Source organism: Abramis brama (assembly GCF_963993115.1).
Source record: "Abramis brama genome assembly, chromosome: 3".
Classification (NCBI taxonomy): Eukaryota; Metazoa; Chordata; class Actinopteri; order Cypriniformes; family Leuciscidae; genus Abramis; species Abramis brama.
In genome coordinates, this window is record NC_139965.1 from 23,023,525 (window position 1) to 23,039,838 (window position 16,314).

At 37.4% G+C, this 16,314-nt stretch overlaps 1 protein-coding gene across 16 annotated transcripts in view; it reads left to right on the plus strand.

Annotated features, from left to right (window-relative positions):
- Positions 1–16,314, plus strand: part of plekha7b (pleckstrin homology domain containing, family A member 7b) — a 111,217-nt gene that overhangs the window by 42,544 nt on the left and 52,359 nt on the right. For 2 of the 16 annotated variants that reach the window (XM_084110207.1, XM_084110206.1), the window contains exon 1: positions 13,248–13,491. The exons of 13 other annotated variants lie outside the window; for them this stretch is intronic. The gene's annotated coding sequence lies outside the window, so the exon portion shown is untranslated. Of the gene's footprint in view, positions 1–13,221; positions 13,492–16,314 lie in introns of those variants that run through there. One more of the 16 variants, XM_084110208.1, reaches the window with a different exon arrangement.

The following is a 16,314-nucleotide window of genomic DNA, read 5'->3' on the forward strand; positions in this document are numbered from 1 at the left end:
ACTGTACCAAATATTAACATTGATTTTCTCAGGTGTTCAAATACTTATTTGCAGCTGTATCATACAAATAAATAGTTAAAAAATCATACATTGTGATTTCTGGATTTTTTTTTTTAGATTATGTCTCTCACAGTGGACATGCACCTACGATGACAATTTCAAACCCCTCCATGATTTCTAAGTGGGAGAACTTGCAAAATAGCAGGGTGTTCAAATACTTATTTTCCTCACTGTATGTATGTATGTGTCTTTTTTAAATAGAAAGTGGGGTTGCCTGTAGTCGAAAAAATGCTTATGTATAGGAAAATACGTCATATACTAATTCAATTTTTGTAGTTGATATTTTGTGTAAAAGATTGCTTAATGTAAATGCTCTTGATATTCACTGAAAGTTTTATGACAAGAAAGTATGGATCAGCTGTTAATAGCTTTTGGAAGATATTCTAATCTGTTTAGTGGGCACAGTTATCAGCCATCGCTGATGATCTCAGAATGACCAAATATTTATCGTCCTGACCATATTTTGGTGTATCAGATTCAGTGGTATGATTTATGTGTGTGCATTTGGTTTTTATATAAATATATATTTTTTAAATGCCACAGTAGACATTTGCATGATTCTGTTATCAGAGACTGTTATGTACTCATCAATGCTTGTTGTAACTAGCCATCAGACCCTGCTCAGCCCAAACATTCGACTCGCTGACCTTTCTACAGTGTCCCTGTCCTTATCTGATCAGTGCTTTTTTTTAGGCAGCGTATTGTATGTACGGGCAGGGTGTTCACAAGGCTAATGCATATATATGCTTTAAAACCAGACTAGCAGTCCTATAACTGGATTGGTGCGAATGGCACTCAGTGTGTTGTGTCTGTGTGAGCATATTGACCGTGAGGTGACAGAAGGACGAAGGCCGACTGCTGGAACCAAATAGGATTGTGCAAGTTTCATTGCTTATAGAGCCCATTAGCTCTGGTTTCCCCACCTTTTTTGTTTCTCTCACTCTTTATCTCTCTTTTCTACAGTTGTGATGGAAAAAAGTGACTGACTATTCATAATATCTTCATTTAAATCTTTATGGAAAACAGCCCAGAAATACCACAATGTTCTCGAACCATCTCTTAGTTGTGATGTCGGACACATGGTCATTGTTTTTCAGTAATGCTGCATGACTGTTTCTACAGTTGTTTACGCATTATATACTAGGTGTAGTTTTATTGTGAAGTGAAACCAGAATTGCCTGTTTATGACTAAAGTGAAAACAGAGTTTTATTCACATTGGTAGTAAGGCTGCACGATTTGGGAAAAATGTGATGCATTTAGAAATTTTAAATGTATTTATAAAATATTAATATTTGGTTTGATTTTTTTTTTTTTTTTTTTTTTTTTAAACGTGATTGCGATTTTTCTCCAGAATGCACAATTTACCCAAACAATTATAAGATTATGATAATAGTAACATTATTATTAATAATAAAAATATTAAACAAAAAATGAAATATTAGTGTTGAACTAATACTATTTAATGTAAAATACAAAATGTATTTTAGTATTTAAGAAAAGTAACAATATTTGATAATCACACTAAGCCATATAATCAAGATTCTGATTTTAATTAGAAAAACAATTGCATATTTATAGCATTTTATTTCAGTATTAAAATATGTTTTCCTAACATTTAAACACTGTGACTCTGCTATCAGCATTTCTCCATTTGTTTAAGCATTCTGTATTGTTGGCTGAACCAATTGCATTAGTTTAGGGCTGGACTGTGTTTTTGTGACCAATGGTGGACGAATTATGGAAATTCACTTCTCAGTATTTATGCAATTCTGCATTTTGTATCTAGTGGCACAGCAATTCACATTTCAACTTTTAGAATTTAAGAGAAAGGGCCCACCTCCATGGGTGGGCTCTTTCTCCTTTCTTTTCTTTATTTTTTGTAGTTGAGATGTAGGGTTCACAGAGAAACCTCTGGCACTCTCACTGTAATGAATAATGTGTCTGACAGCTATATCCTACTATCTGTGCCTCTGTCCTTTAAGGCCTGTTAAAAAGAGCCTGTGTCTGTTGTACAACTCACCCCTGGCCCTACACAGCAGGAGATGCCAGACTACTGCTCTGCGGTGAATGTAGGTGAACTCATGATGCCGTATGCTGAAAGGAGAAGAAGAATCCAAATTCTGTAACTAGAACCCAGACTATTTTGAAAGTTTCAGTGACTAGAAACATTAGTAATATACCTTAAGAGTCCTATGGCTTCTTTGACTTAAGCCTGAGTTGGCAGTGTATTGATTTTATTTTTTAATTGACTTGTTAGTGCCAGTTCTATTTGAACCCAGTGATTATTTATATTACAGTGCAGAGAGTCTGGGGCTTTGGAGTGAGCTACATCTCCTTATGCATAATGGATTGTGTTGGCCTTTATGTGTAGAGGATATTGCTGAAGGAAAATGTTTAGTATCAACAATATAACAATGCTTTTTCTAGACTTTATTAAGATTCTGAAAATTGGAATGGCTTATGATTTCTGTTGGGATTATGGGCACCGCCCCCCATCCCCCATTTAGAGATGAAATGGATAATCCAGATGTAAACATATGTGGTCACTGGTTAGTGTTTGAATATGTTTGTGGGTCAGATTTTGCCTGGACCAGTCAACTGTTCCCAGGTTTAATAAACATTCTGAATAGTGTCTTAATGAAAATGCAGAAAGGTTTCTGTGAGCTAAGTTTAGGGATAGGATCGAGAATTTGAAATGTCACTAGCTCAGTTATATCAGTTATATCAGCTCAGTTATTGCTATTATAAAACCATTGAGATCAATGGAATGTCTTCACCATGATGTAAAGCAAACTTTATAGTGCACCATTACACATATATCAATTCCTTTGGTCAGTTATTATCACACCCGGGAGTTAATTTTTTTTTTTCATAAAATAAAAATAAAAGATAAAAGGTACAGCACTCAGTATGGCATCTTGTAGATAAAACAATGTGCAGATATAAGTGCGAGTCATTGCTTGTTCTTTGAGACTGGAATATTTGCATTTAAAAAACTTCCTCTCCTTCCACATTGGGGATTCTGTCTAATGGCATCAGTGTCTAATGGATTGTGACATGTGCAATAATACAAGAACAATGTCCTTTTGTTACATGCAACATATAAGCATTTTATCAAGGGTTTGTTTAGCACAGCTGTCCCTAGATGCAGGAAAACAAACCAAGGGTTTCCCCCCTTTTTCCACTTGATGATTGGTTATTTAAGGCATTGTTGCTACTACTAGAAAGTCTAATGACCCGTTGCCTTGGTTAGTAGGAAGTAGTAACTTATTTTAAAAGCCACAAATAAGAGGTCATAGTCTAAATGGTACATTTTTGGCTCATCTGAATTAAAACCTTTTAGAATAAAATACTCAACTGTTGTTACTATTGGTACCATTTTTTTTCTGGAATGGCAGAACACTGGCTCTAATGCCACTGATGTATTCTGCCTGCTGTAAATCTGTTTTATGCACATGGAGCCTAACGCTGTGACAAGGTTGCTTACATTTGGAGGAGAACCATCAGTGATAAATGCAGTTAAGTGTTTGGCTGAACTGAAGCCATCGTCTGTCGAAGCCTCAACTGCAGAGTGTCCTGAGAATAGCACAAGCCTGAACATTTCTAATCTAAAGAGATGAGCTGAAAACTGCTCAGAGGACTTGTCGGAAGCAAAGCTCTTGTAAGATTACAAGATGTCTGGAGCTACAGAAACGCAGATAATTTAGTGCCTTCATCTGACCTAAGGAATGACAGGAGGAATATATTCTTCCTGTGCTGCTTTAGGCATCTTTGATTTTGTCCTTGGGTTACTTTTTTTTTATTTGGCTTTGACTTCGACTTTAATTTTCCCTAGAGGTAGCCTTTGAAATAGTTGAAAATCTCCTTTAAAAATGTCTTTGTTTTTATTTTAAATTATTATTTTTTTTACATATCACTGTCGCTATACATATATACATTTACATTAGGGATGCAAATTATCGATTAATTCATTAATCATTAATTGATTGACCTTATCGATCGATTAACGATTAACTGATAAGCGACTATTTTCATGAGAATGTAAATTTCTCACGGTATCAATAGTGTCTTTAACATAAAAAGCAAAATATTGCTTATAGGCTACTGAATAAAAATGCATGTTATATTGCTCAATTGATGTTTTATTGTAACAGTTGGGATACGGTACAGATAATGGCATTTATGTAGTTTAACAAAATAAATTATCTACAGAAAATTTAAATACATAAATAATTGTGCACTGGCTCACCTGTTGCATGTGAAACATTAAGCAACATAAAATACATTTTAAATAAAAATCTACATGGGTAGGCTTAGCCTACAATATTAAGCCTACATATAATAATCTATCTGGTAGACTACTTGTATGAAAAACTTGAAACATTAGCAGCAGCAGCACTAGAAAGGTAACAGTAAGATTTCTAGACCTGGAAACTTCATAGAACTGAACACAACTTAAATCATCCCTGAGGAAGGTGACCGTAAAATTAGAGGGCGTCCCTCGTTTACACTGTCAGTGAAATGTGACCAAATTCCGATTTTTTTTGCTCACATGTGACACAGATTCGATGCGTTTTATGACAGTGTAAACAGGAAAAAAACGCATGCATTCGGATATATCGAGATCGGTTTCAGGCCTCATTCATATGTGGAAATAAATCGGATATGTGCCAATGTGACTGTCATGTAAACAGGCAGGTCAGATTTTCTGAGGCATTAGGCAACGTCTCCGTGGTTTAATGACGAGAGAAACCCACGCGCATCTGCAAAGGGACGGATGGCCAGACGAAACGTTGTGTTGTCGTAGGAGAGGAATGTGGACAAACGTTGACAACATATTGTTGTACACAACAAAATTTCAGACCCGCACTGCTCCTCGTTAAAGCCAATATTTAAAGCCAGTATGCTCCCACCAGTTCTGAGATCACTCTCACTCACACACAATAACTGAAGCATATGCACAATCACTTTTCGTCCTCCTTCGCTTCAAATTTGAAATGCTCCCACACTCCACTCCGTTTTGACCGCCTCATGTTTGGTTTCTTTTTTGCCGCCTCAGGTTTGTGTCGGGTCTCTTGCCGCCCGCAAGAATCTCGTGTCACGTTCGCAATGTTCAATTAGCCGACAATTAATTTAATTTAATCGAGTAAATTCTTGTCGACAATTAATCGATAATCGATTAACCGTTTACATCCCTAATTTACATACAGATATACAGTGGGGAGAACAAGTATTTGATACACTGCCGATTTTGCAGGTTTTCCCACTTACAAAGCATGTAGAAGTCTGTAATTTTTATCATAGGTACTCTTCAACTGTGAGTGATGGAATCTAAAACAAAAATCCAGAAAATCACATTGTATGATTTTTAAGTAATTAATTTGCATTTTATTGCATGACATAAGTATTTGATACATCAGAAAAGCAGAACTTAATATTTGGTACAGAAACCTTTGTTTGCAATTACAGAGATCATACGTTTCCTGTAGTTCTTGACCAGGTTTGCACACACTGCAGCAGGGATTTTGGCCCACTCCTCCATACAGACCTTCTCCAGATCCTTCAGGTTTTCGGGGCTGTCGCTGTGCAATACGGACTTTCAGCTCCCTCCAAAGATTTTCTATTGGGTTCAGGTCTGGAGACTGGCTAGGCCACTCCAGGACCTTGAGATGCTTCTTACGGAGCCACTCCTTAGTTGCCCTGGCTGTGTGTTTCGGGTCGTTGTCATGCTGGAAGACCCAGCCACGACCCATCTTCAATGCTCTTACTGAGGGAAGGAGGTTGTTGGCCAAGATCTTGCGATACATGGCCCCATCCATCCTCCCCTCAATACGGTGCAGTCGTCCTGTCCCCTTTGCAGAAAAGCATCCCCAAAGAATGATGTTTCCACCTCCATGCTTCACGGTTGGGATGGTGTTCTTGGGGTTGTACTCATCCTTCTTCTTCCTCCAAACACGGCAAGTGGAGTTTAGACCAAAAAGCTCTATTTTTGTCTCATCAGACCACATGACCTTCTCCCATTCCTCCTCTGGATCATCCAGATGGTCATTGGCAAATTTCAGATGGGCCTGGACATGCGCTGGCTTGAGCAGGGGGACCTTGCGTGCGCTGCAGGATTTTAATCCATGATGGCGTAGTGTGTTACTAATGGTTTTCTTTGAGACTGTGGTCCCAGCCCTCTTCAGGTCATTGACCAGGTCCTGCCGTGTAGTTCTGGGCTGATCCCTCACCTTCCTCATGATCATTGATGCCCCACGAGGTGAGATCTTGCATGGTGCCCCAGACAGAGGGAGATTGACCGTCATCTTGAACTTCTTCCATTTTCTAATAATTGCGCCAACAGTTGTTGCCTTCTCACCAAGCTGCTTGCCTATTGTTCTGTAGCCAATCCCAGCCTTGTGCAGGTCTACAATTTTATCCCTGATGTCCTTACACAGCTCTCTGGTCTTGGCCATTGTGGAGAGGTTGGAGTCTGTTTGATTGAGTGTGTGGACAGGTGTCTTTTATACAGGTAACGAGTTCAAACAGGTGCAGTTAATACAGGTAATGAGTGGAGAACAGGAGGGCTTCTTAAAGAAAAACTAACAGGTCTGTGAGAGCCGGAATTCTTACTGGTTGGTAGGTGATCAAATACTTATGTCATGCAATAAAATGCAAATTAATTATTTAAAAATCATACAATGTGATTTTTCTGGATTTTTGTTTTAGATTCCGTCTCTCACAGTTGAAGTGTACCTATGATCAAAATTACAGACCTCTACATGCTTTGTAAGTAGGAAGACCTGCAAAATCGGCAGTGTATCAAAAACTTGTTCTCCCCACTGTATATGTATATAGGGATGTGAATCTCTAGGCACCTCATGAATTGAAAGAGGGCTGCGATGTGATGATAAAATGATTATCAATGCATCTTGATGCTTTTTTTTTCTAAAACGGGTTTTCTTTTTTTTAAATGTGTGGCTTTTTTAATGTGTGCTTAAGAAACATGTCTTATAAATGTTGTGCTGCTTAATATTTTTTGGGAAATCATGATACATTTTCTGGATTGTTTTAATAGAAAGTTCAAAATGGCATTTATTTGAAATCAAAATCTTTTGCAACATTATACAAGTCTTTACTGTCACTTTTAATCAATTTAATGCATCCTTGTTAAATATAAAAGTATTAATTTCTTAAGAAAAATAATATTAAAGACCCCAGACTTTGGAACGTTATCTATTTATGTTTTATGACCTACAAAATGGCCTTAAAAATGGAAATCTGTTATGAATTTTGAGTTGTTGAATTTAGGGTACAACATTAGCATTCTCTGTGTGCTCCCTGGATAGGCAGTTGACAGCTCTTATTAGGAAGAGTGTGGCCTGAGAGGAATGTGTATTTCCTGTATGACAGTATGATCCTGCAAAGTTTGTCCTTGCTGCAGATATTACAGGGCCGCTCTGATTTTGACTGCGTGGAGTCCACGGGAACGTGTTTATGCCCAAAGAACAACTGTCACAGCAATATTTCCCTCTGCAGCACCCTGCTGACAATGTATTGTCTCATATTGTTGTCTCATTTTCCCTCTGACAGTCAGAAAGAAGGTATTGCATCTCAAGTTAAATCTCTGGTTAACATTTTCTTAGGTCACTGCAGTTCAGGTCACTCCCAAGATCACAGATCCTAAGGATACTGAGATAGTCAAATGCTCAGTGTTTTACATATCTATTTGATAACATGAAACCCACATCTAATAAGGAACTATAATGGTGGAAAAGACAAGGAAAGGCATACTTGGTTAGTGCATATTTGGTCTGGTATTACTTTTTAATTTCCAGTCACTTTAGTCCAATTAAAACAGGAGGTAGTGCTGTGTGTATAATTTGGCTGATTGTCTCAATAATGACTTCATCCAGTGTGACTTTTCTAGGTATTTTGTCCCACACCAATAGGTTAGGATTTCCAGACATTTTAAGAGAAACAAGTGCCTCCTTTTATCTTTTGTTTGTGCCTTATTCCTGTGTGTATTCCTGATCCATATTTATTAAGTGGATCTCATTGCTGTTGATTACCTGGCTTTCGAAAGAAAATATAATTATAGTTTGTGCTATCGGGCTAGTGCAAAACACGGGGCTATAAATCTTAATAGGAACAGTCCTATTTACAAAAAAAAAAAAAACCTGGGTGATTGCATTTTAATAGAATTTGATACTTTTTCCATTTTTTTTTTCACAGCTCCCGTGTATTTAATCTGCAGCCTTATAATCAGTATCAGTGTTTTTAATTTCACTCTATGACAGCCTCATTTGGATGGCCGTGGTGATGTGGTGCCTGGGGCTGTCTAAGACTACAGACCACATGCTTCCTTATTACTGCGACAAATCTGCGGCCCAGTCAGTTTGTCATTACTGGTTAGCTTCGTCAGATTACTGCAATCTCTCAATTCCAAACCTAAAACAGCACACAAACAAGACTGAACACCTTATTCTAGCCCAGAGAATGCAGTTGTAAAGAAAATTGTCCTTACGTTAACACCTTTATGAAATACATGTGTGTGTACGGAACACTGAAAACATTTTGGGCATAGAAACGATTATCACTCAGAAATTGCTAGTAAATTTCATAAATAATGTAAAAAAATCTGCAAGTAACACATTGAATTAAAAAAGTACCTCACTGCTGGCAAAGTGAGCTTTCATTAAAGCTTGGCTGTCTTTGCAGTAGAAAGGTGATTTAAAAAAATATATATATTTTTTTTAATTGGTGCTATCTGGCTAGAGAAAACAGAAAACTTCAACACCCATAATGCACTGGGCATGTTGCCTTCCAAGACCATGCCCAGGCCATTATGGATACAGTTGACCATAGTCAAATAGCGCCTTTCTTTAGTAGGAAATACTTCTTAGCATACTTTTAGTCATAATGGAGTCAACTTGTATTGTTCCTGGGAGCAAGAATTCAAAGAATGAACGTTTAGTGCGAGTTACTTTTGGTTTCCAGTGAAGGATCCAGAGCGTTGTAGGCAGTGGATAAAGGCTACAAAGAATCTATGTAAATATGGAGAGAACATTGCGAACATTGTGTTTGTAGTCAAAGAAACTGCCGTTCCGTCTGTTTCGTCAAAACTTCAGTCGCATACAGGTAAGAAAGCTGTTGCCATTTCTCCATGTTTCCATAGTACTGTTTAAAGAGAAAACAAAGTACGATACAATTTTCTGTGATTAAACCTATACCTTACAATAACTGTTTTGTTAATAACCCTCTGTCGATCTGACTGTCTGTGGGCGGTATACAAAAATGATGAAGTCAGGTAACACAGAGAAAGAATAAACATTGTGCATTATCATATTCTACCGATATTGTAACAATTCAAAGCAGGTAGAAAATCGGTGAAGTTACACTTTAAACATTACATTTTGAAGTAAAAGAGCTGACTTTAATAGTTTAGTATGCACATCATGCAATAAGTAACAAGTCATGAAAAGGGAAAGAAGCCAAAAAATGTTGTGTGCATTATCAACCATGATTAATTGCGGTCCCAAAGGAAGGAACATAAACACAGTATCATAAACTTATGCATTTCATGTTCTGCCCTGATTCCAGAAACAAGCTTGTTATTACAATGCTTGGAACAGTTTATGATTTTGAATAGTCACCACTATAATGACATTTCAGTGGTATTCTGTTATTTGATTAATTGTAAGATTCTTTTCTACGTATTTAGAATGTAAATGTTGACTTAACTGAATTAAGATGAAGATATCCGTATGTGCTGCTGCTCTGCTGCAGTTTCAGGGCATCATCTCTATCCTGCAGCTATTACTGCAGATGTTGAGGTACTAAACCTAGACATGGCATCTGTCGGTTTATATGTGTTGGTTGACGTGCAAACTTTATGGTTTGTGATTTCATTTGTTTTTCCCCCTGTCTGACATTTGTTTGGCTCAGAATTACTTATCAAAACCACTCATGTCCATGTCATTCTGTCTCTCCTGTCATTAGGACCCATCTTACCATATGTGTTAGCAAAGCCCATGAAAGTAAAGTGATGCCTCTGCTAGACGTGAGCAGTCAGCTAAACTGAATCAATGTTGAGAGGCTGTGCGGAGCTGAGATGAACTCACGAGGCGTGTTGTAGGCTGTTGTTGGGGTTGCTACAGATTAGTTCTTAATGAACCCGGCACAGGTCACTGTTCCTGGTTTAGATAAAGCAGGTTTGGGGGTGTTTCACTAATTATTTCCTTCTGATTATTTCAGGTAACAACTTTTTTTCCGCCCCAAGCCCCCAACACAAATTGCTGTCGCTATTGATCTTCTAAGTGCCTTTGAAAGTCATTTCATTGTGACTGTCCAGGCGGCTGTAAAACAGCGATTTCTGTGATAAATTGCTGCGAAATTGTTCTTTATAAATATTTATCAGCAGGCTAATTTTGTGCCAGTGAAGTGATGGAAGTGCTGATGCTGCCACATTCTTATGGGCGCATCTTTTCCCTCAGGCCATTGTGAAGATCTCGGTATATGGACAAAGGGGGTGTGTATAATGCTTTGTTGATCAGTAGTTATTTAACTAAGACTTTTTTTGCCGACTAATGACAAGCCGTTTGATGGGCTTGTTAATATTAGGCTATTAAAAGACCCAACAGAAGTGCTGACCATAGGAAGCTCCATCTCATAAACGAGGATGTAAACTGTTTCAGGGCCAAGGGTTCAGCTTCTTCAACTTTTGTTTTGTTAGCTGTTCTCAAACTTTGAAGATTTTTCCAGAGTTTCGCCTCCAGGTGCTCTGGAACGCGCTTTTCTGGGGGCTTTGAAATCCAAAGGAGTTCATCTGAGCAAATGTTGTCATGGTAATGCTCTGTTAGCGAGCAAAGCACCGGATCAGATTTTCATTTTAATCAGTTTTGTCTGAAATTAAATGGGTTACATCAAAAACATGTGGGGTTTATTTTCTGCGTAATCAGAGGTTTGATATTTTATGAGTCGTGATGGGGTGGTTGTTATTGCTTTAACTGTGTTTGTGTAGGAAATTGACCTAATCATTTTGGTAATTACTGTATGTCTCACTTAGCATTGGTTCTCTTTTAAGTCTCTCTTTACACTCACTGCTTGCTTGACACATCATCATCAGTCCGTCATGCTGCTCGGTGGACTGGGTACTGCAGCTGAGCCTGTGAGCAACCAGGCGGAGCGAACAACATTTGTGTTTGTGTTCAACTAAACCTCTCATTCGTTGTTCCGGGACCCTTGTCCTTTTACTTCGCTCTAATTAGCTTTCTGCTGGGGTGCTCTTCAGTTTTGGGGGCTATCCTTTGAAATGTGTTGTTTAATGAACACGTTGAGCTCTCAATGTTCTTTAAAGTCTGAGGCTTGTTTGGACATGTGAGGTCTTTTATGTGCTTTATGTCCTTATATTGAAAAACTGTCCTTTGTATCAAGGAAGCTTGAGGTAGCCAGAATGGCAGGATTGCTTTTTTGTACCACAGTAACAGCACCTTGCAAAACCTTTTTTTAGGAGGGATGCCTCACTCTTGAGGGGTCGGGATCATGATGTCACTCAGCAGCAGATTAGGGGCCGTTACTGAAAGGATGGTCAGTGTGTTCAGAGAGAGGTGCTCGATGCCACCAGCAGGAAAAGAGCAGTCACTGTTGCTGGTTAGACTCAGAATAGGGTCAACAATTTTGAAGAGAGAAGTTTGTTTTATCATGCGGATATATTACGGCTGGTTTAATGTTTACATTCATGAATTTGGCACATGGCTTTATCCAAAGAAACTTACTTTTGTACTCAAGCCACATGCACTCCCTGAGAATTGAACTCATGAATTTGAGTAGTTTTTACAATTGTAAACTTTTTTTTTTTTTTTTTTGGTAAATGAAGTATTATACATGTTAATTACATGTTCATTTAGTGTGATTATTAAAATCTTAGCAAAATTCAAAATTATCTTCATTTGAACCAATTATTTGCATTTAACATTTTTATTTGATTGACAACCCTTTTATATATTTGTAACTCCTCCATAGCCCTTAATGTGGAGAATAATATTTTTTTTTTGAGTAATAGGACCTATCCAGAACTCTGTAAAATAGCTTTTTGAATGCATTCTGTAAAACCTTTAAAATCATCCAGTGAAACCAGCCTGTTAAAAAAATGAATTACAATTGGACAATTTGTCTTTTGAAAAATGGACAGTTAAAGTAATTCACTGCAAGGCTGAGTAACCAAATCCCACAGCGCATTCCTCTTACAGTTACAGTTCCTTTCTTCCTCAGTCTCTCCTCTCAACTAAGATGTATAATGTTCATAAAGCTATAGATTATTATAGTGTTGAGTTTACTCCTTTGTGAAATGCATGCTTGACGTGATGCGTTTTGTACAAAGTTGCGTAGCCTAAGTGTTTATTACTGCTGCTGACTCAGGTTTTGTTTTATTCAGTGCTCTTGTTGACCAATTTTTTTTTATTTTATTTTTTTTATCAAATCCTTGTACTGTACAAGTATACATATTTATCAAAACAAACGCATTATAGTTTAGTTTGGCCTTATGTCCATTGTTCTATTGAGCTGAATTTTTTTTGTATCTGATTCAATATTTGCTTTAGAGCTGTGCAAATAACACCTACTTTCCTGGTCTGCATACCTCATGTTTTATCTCTTGTGAGCTAACCTACTAGTATGTACAGCCCACAGTCTAGCCAGTAGGTTGAAATGTTGCAAACATGCTGTTGGAGAGAATCTGATGCAGGTGCAGTGGTGTGTGCCTTGACTCAGAACAAGGTTTTGGTTAACGGAGGGGAAACGCATTTCTCTGCAGGCTGTCGTCATATATGGTAAAATTGAAAGTAAAATTACATTTTTGCAGTGACGTTGTCAAATTATCAAAGTTTTCCCCTCCAATTGTTAGTCGTTTTTTTTCACAGGAAACTCAAAACAATAAAAATTTAGCTGTATGCTTTTGCCAAGAAAAACTGGCAGTACAATAGAAACAAGAGATGCTTTCTGGGAGGGCAACAGGCTAGTGCGATGAAGCCAGGTTGGTTCTGTGTTACGAAGCTCAGATAGGGAAATATTTATTTTGTCACAGAAACACCTCCCAGTTGGGCTGTAGTTTGGCAAGAGACCAAGAGGGTGGGAGTTTGAGAGAGAGAGAAAGAGGGAGGGAAAGTTAGAGAAAAGAGAGTATATCTGATAAGCTGTGTGGCTGAGCTCGGTTCTGGTCATGAAAGAGTTTGATCTCTGAACGGCCGTCAAATACTTTGCGGTGAGTGAAACTTCTGGCAGGCTGTTCTCAGGAGAACTTGTGTAGATTGGAGAGCTTTGGCTGCTTCACTTCAGCAGGATTTCAACTTTCCCATCAGAGCTCTTCTCTCATCCTGCCACCGTTTCGGGGGACAAACCCGACTGGGGGAATGAGCCCAGGAGGAAGTAGATAATCTACTGCACTCTGGCAGGTGAGTCAACTGCAGCACATAAAGAAAGAGTTGAAAACGAGGTTGAATGAGAACATCCGGAACTTTGTGTTTAAATAGTGTTTGTTCCCCTAGTATAGTACATCTGAAGTCCTGAAGTATCGGTGGGAATGCCATGGTGCTGCTGCTTGAACTCTGATGCTAAGAGGTCTTAATTTTGATAAAGATTTATCTCTGAGCATGTTGTTCATTGTGAACTTGGTACAGCCCGCTAGCTGACCGTTATACTGAATATCTGCAAGGACAAAATGTAAATCTTATTGACAATTTAAGCACTAAGTAGTATTAATTAACTACATGTACTTACTATAGGGTTATAGGATTAGATATACTTATCTAACAATTTAATAACTATGTAGCCTGCGTAGTGAAAATTTTAAAGCTGAGAAAATAGACTGTGCCATGGAAGCATATAGTTAAAACTTTTAGTTAAATAGTTAAATACTACTTTGCTCTGTTATTTTTTGTTATTGCTAATTTTAAGTTGGGTGGGGAGTAAAATGTGGTTAATCAGGCAGAGAAACCACATTCATTACAAGCTCCCTTGATAGTGCTTTGTGATAATGCTATCTTGATTTGGCATTGAAAATGTGTTTTATAGTGTGTTTTCAAGTGGCGTTAATTGACCATTGTAGAAATACATCTTTTACATAAACGCAAAAGGGGATTTTTAGAAGAACCATTCCCCAAAAACCCTTCAATAAACTGTTCCTAAAATAACCATTTTAATAATCTCAAAAACATTTTTCAACTATTAAGAATCTTTTGTGCAATAGAAAGGTTCCATCATGGATGTTAAAGCTTCTCCAGGGAACCATATGCCAATAAAGAACATTTATTTTGAAAAGTTTTAAGACCATAAAACCAGAAGAATGTATAAACAATTCTAACATTTTAGACAACAGATAATGATTTCAGATCATCTTCCCTTAGACGTCTTTTAAAATACAAGTTGTTCTTGATAGGGATACTGAGTTTTAGTACTGCATTATGACTTGAATTGCTGAGACTAGGAGAAATCAGCTATACTAGCTATACTATACTACTATAGTATAGTATACTAGTATAGTAGCTATACTACTACTATCAGCAGTTTTGTTAAATAATGTGTTCTTCTTTCTCTATATAAACATGGCTTTTGGTTTCACAATTGCCTGTTCTGCTCTTGTGAGATGCCAAATGATATGTTCATCCCACGTGTAAAAGCTGTCATAGTGCAAGGGGAGTTGAGAGTTGTGGTAATGCTTCTCTATGTGGACTTTAATCTTCTGAATATAAACAAGCCCGACTGCACCACTACACAGCGTCTTGCATTTGACTGTCAGCATGCTTGTGGTGTCTGTATAACTGGATGTAATATACATTACATGTTGTTTGTCTTTGTAGCAAAGCTGTTATGAATGATTTTACCCAATAATCGAATGGTCTGTTTAAGAAAATGTCAAAATGATTTGGTATACTTTACATACTTCATCACTCTTTCATAGTGATCAGCTCTGTCATGTCAAGCGGTAAATTTAACCAGTGGGCAAAACATTATATAAATATATAAATGATAATAATAAAATAAAATAAAATTCTAAATTGTCACATTTTCACATTGTGGTTTTTATTTTATTTTTTATCGAAAAAAAAAATATATATATATATATATATATATTGTCGTGACATTGTTCACAGTTTAATTTATAAAGGGTGGTTCTAGTGACAGGAAAAATGGCGGAGTAGCAGTCTAACACAATTAGAGATTATTCATGATCATCATTCATAATGTCATAGACTGCTTTCCATCAAACCTGCATTATGGCTAAACAAACAGCGCTACTGTTTGCTATTCTGTTTATCCTCAATGCTAATGCAGGGAATTCCGTGGCAAGTAGTTCGGAAATAATATGATGAGAACAAAGCGCTAAAGAATGCAGATTCCTAATTAACTGTGGAAAATAGTAAAACTATTGTATAGGGCCAATGCAGTTTAGCAAAGTGCATGATGCTTTTGGAAAAAGGCTAGGGCAAGAGGGAATCAGGAAATGTGCTTGTGTTTTTGTAGCCCTTTACAGAAAGATACACCAATCTGTGCCTGACAGGCTGATGACGACTGAGCGAGGTACAGTAATCTTGCGTGCATCATTGTTTTTTTGTACAGATTTCACTTCTGGTCTGTTTTACTGTATGTGACCTAAAGAGCTGCTTCTCAGATAATCAACTGTTCTGTTTGGTGGTCTAAAAATAAAATGTCCTAACTTATCGCAGTTAATTGTGTTACATTGTGAAGAGTTTTTATACAATGATGTCAACAGACTGTTTATGCTTAACACAATAATAATAAAAATAAAAATAAAAAAACTATATTATGGGGTCACAGGAGTTGTATTTTTTCATTTTTTTTGGTAAGTAATGTCAGTGTTGCCTTGCTTTTTTCCATTGTTATTTTAGTAATGCATCCTACAATGATTGTGGTTTAAAATCACTTTGTGAAATCAAATCCAGCTTTTAATCCATCAAAATGCTCTATTCAGCTTCTTATACCTGACTCGCATTGACTCCATAGGTACCTAAAGTCTCTTAGAAATGCCAAATGTAATTTGATGGAGTCTAATGGCAGGCCTGTGGCTGACTCCCCTCAGATGTGGATGGCATACATAAAAAAGAAAGGCCTGGTTGCAGTCGGCCTGCCCAAGAAAGGGCTGAAAGCCCTGTAATGATGAAGAACCTTTCAGAGGAGGGTCTTTTAACTTGCATTACAATGATGGACGGACCAAGCTTACTGGAAAACCGGGGACACAGCGTTTTAGGAGCACTTCC